The sequence below is a fragment of the Bacillus rossius genome, chromosome 10, assembly GCF_032445375.1.
Source record: "Bacillus rossius redtenbacheri isolate Brsri chromosome 10, Brsri_v3, whole genome shotgun sequence".
NCBI classification, from domain to species: Eukaryota; Metazoa; Arthropoda; class Insecta; order Phasmatodea; family Bacillidae; genus Bacillus; species Bacillus rossius.
Window position 1 is genome coordinate 32,568,403 of NC_086337.1, and position 3,987 is coordinate 32,572,389.

The window sequence follows — 3,987 nt, forward strand, 5'->3', positions numbered from 1 at the left end:
TATATTTCTTTGTTTCACAGATATGCTATCACTCTGTGGTACTTTGACGCGATGGAGAGGGAGGAAGCATGCAGGAGACATCAGAACCAGTTGAAAGACCGTAAGTTTAAAAACTGTCACTGAAACTAGTCTTCTTTTTGGTCAGTGTACTGGTGTTATGCTGCCAATGTCAGACATCTGATGGGTGTTTGTAGTGTGGAAACTGTGTAACTATTATTTAGTTAAAAATTACTGAATATTCCCAGTTAAAGGCTGTAATAAAATTGCTGCACCTTTACAATATAACATTAACGCATCATTCCTATGCAGCTACTCAACAGTGTTGTTTAAAAGTGGTGTGTGATCGATCATAATCACTAATAACAAGCTGTTTACTTTGCATGGTCATCTTCAGGTTGATTGCCATTCAGATTCATGAGCTACGATTCAAATTTTTCCATTCAAGTACATTGGAAGTAAATTATTATTGATTTTAATTAGAGCTGGAATTAAAATGGGATTTAAAGATTTAAAACAGACAAACATCACCTTAAGCTACATTGTATTCATGTAAAAAAGGCATGATAAAGCAGACAAGCAGTGTTTCACTTTAAATAATCATAAATTTAAAAAATACAATCCAGTCCAGTGATTGCTTTATTAACTTTTATGTCTCAAAGACAAAGGGTCGGCAGATAGAACTGCAGAACACAAACCAAGAATATTGGGCAAGGAATCGGTAGTGCATTTGCATGGCTGGAGTTGGGTAAACCAAAGTCGGAGTGACCGGGACCTCATGTGCAAGTCCAGTACTGTGCTTCGTGCAGTCCATTTTGCACACAATTTTATGGTTGTGACGGTATCTAATCGGGCAGCATAGTGTAGGACAGTTTAAGATCACCTTGCCATAACATTTGTGTTTTGTTGTAGCAAACTCTGTTAAGAAATTTATTTAATTTATAAAGTTTTTTTCATATTGTAAATGTAGCACTTCTTATGTGCTTTATTTGTTTTAAATTTCAGGAGCTGTAGCCATATGTGTAAGTGCATGCGTACTTGCATATGATGTGGCATGATCAATACCTATAACTTTTAAAAAATTGTTAAACAAAATCTTAAGTTTACAATTGTGGTATTTTTTGTTTTTTACAGAAAATGTTTCAATAGCTAGCCGGAGTGGGTCGCACTGACATATTGCCGGCGTTGTCACAAAATGATTGTGTCAAGAACATTTTACTACAGTTGACTACGGTTGGTTGTGGTTTATGTTAGCCAGTTGGATGTATATTTTGTCTTTGTATTCCAACATTTCAAGTACCTGTGTGAATATATTTAGAAGAAAGGGAAACAGCATGTGTGATAAATTGTTTGATGTTGTTTAAGTATGGAAGCTGAAGTATTGTGTTTTAACCTTTTCATATACAATTTATAGAGTGATTTTTATAGGTATTGCATCATTTTATCTCACAAGTCAGATTTTGCTTTAAATGTTAACAATGAAAATGTACCTACAATGAAGTGTTTAATCATCCATTTAAACTTTATTCTAGTGCATTTGGACTAATGAATTTAAATAACAGTTTAATTAAATATAAGTGATTCAACATGTATTGTACAGTAAATTGATTCACAATAAGCTCTCTTGGTACTACATGTTTTGCTTTCTTAAAAATTTACTTTTTTTATGAAAGAAAAGAATGCTTGTTTTGTGGTTTGTTGATACACTACATGTTATGTATAATGCTATTACCAAATATCTTTGAACATCATTTTGCAAAATAACAGCATTTCAAATTAAGGCTATCTTTGTCTAGTTCCAAGGGAAGTGATTTATTAAAAAAAAAAAAAAGTTAAGTTTTGGGGTGAATCATGAAATACCTATTTAATTAAATAAGGCACCGACTCAAACCAAAATAAATTTACATGGTTATAAACTACTGCACAGTACATTTTCAGAAAATGTGCTCAGTAAGAAAATTGTTTCTGTGCAAATGTGAAATCTGTTATCAAATCAAATTTTTTTGGAACAATACTTGTAAATTGTTGCAAATGTAATTATTTTATATGTATGTAATGTAATATATTGTATTCCACATTTAATATGTATAAAGAACTTATACAATTTACTTAATTTTCAAAAATTGTAATAATAATTTTTTTTTTCTGTTGTGAATGAAAAATGGTATATCAGCAGCTGCAAATGTAGAAAAAACTTGAGCTGAAGTAACTGCCCACAAAGTTGGAGGCCCAGTGTGTGCAAATGTAGTGACGGTACAGCATGCCTAGCCTGTGAATGCTGGGGGATCAGAAGCCAGGAACAATACTTGCCTATTGTTTTTCCTAAAGACAATAATAAAAGAAAAGAGCCTGGAGCTCAGATAAGACCTGCCCCCACCCTCTAGTGGGTGACCACGACAAAAACTGGGACATCCTGTCTGCGCTCCTTGGACAGAATAGGTAACACAATTGAATACCTATGTGGAAAATATAGGTGTTCAGCCCAATTATTTAAATGAAATAATTTTGCTATGGTGGTTGTAGAATGTAATTTTTCCATTAAATTATTCAGATGCTCCATCTGAAATACTCTAATATTTATAATAAAAATATTGTTCAACCCAAACTTCAAGGATGTATAACAGACTTAGAAAGCACTTGTAACATGTCTTAGATGTTTTACACTTATTTAGACATGATAAAACTGCAGAATAAATAGGCTTGTGATTAAAATTAAAACTCAACATGTGTGTCTTTTGTAAATGTACTTGTGCATGTACTCAAATTTTGTTTTGCATGTCAGATGCAATGCATGCTTACATGTATCATATGTGCTGTGTGCGCACATGCACAGCACATGTGCTTGCACAACCAGGTGTGCACACACACTGTTGTAAACATGTGCACACACGGGCGGTCGTGTGTGCACGTGCACACACGAGCGCGCGCATGTGCGCACACTCACAGAAACACACACGAGGGCATGTGTGCACACGCACACACGGGTGCATGCATTAACACTATCATGCATGTAATCATGATATATTACACATGTGTGCCTATGCACACTCATGGGCATAAGCCCACACACAAGAATGTGTAAATGCAGAAATGTATGCATTCATTGCAGCTGACATGCAAAACAAAATTTGAGTGCATGCATGTGTGCATGTGCACATCCACACGAGTGCGTGCACATGCACATGAGAACACTATGGTGTGCCTGTGTATGCACTCATGTACATATGCACATGTACTTGAGCAAGTTCACTCATACACACAAATGAGCACATTCACAAACCGAAAACATGCACAGAATCTTGTGCACATTCACACATGCATATATGCACACTAGCATGTTAGTATGCTCATGTGTGAATGCATGATTGAGTATGCATGGGCACATGTGGTTGCATGTGCATTCATGCTTGTGATTTTGAGTGTGGGTGACACATGCAAGTGCTAACATGAAATTTGAATGTGTAAATGCAGATGTGTGCTTTCATGTGCGTTCACACATGCAATTACACTTGTTTGATTGCACACTTGTGCAACTGTGAATGCACATATGTGTATGGACCTGTGTGAATTTTTTATATAATACTGACATACACAGACACGTGGAATTGACAGTCTCTAATTATTACAAAGAAAATATAAAAGATTTATAATTCAAATGCTTGCCTCAAACTAATATAAAATTTTCATTAATTGAGTTTCTTTATGTGTGGGACTCCTGAACAGTAAAAGTTGTGTTGAAATTTGTACTTCTTACTGTCTCATGTTAATGTAAACACACATAATTTTTCATGGTGAGAGCAAGTTTTTCTATTTACATTAGGAAATTATCTTGACTTCATCTTTGTCATAATTTTACAGAGCAAGCATGCAACCATTGTGTGTCCATTTCATATTTTATATTTTTTTTTCAAAAAGGGCTGTTTCAATTGAGGTTTCTCTACATTCAACTTATTCCATACTGCACTCATCACCTAAAATTTAACTACAGAA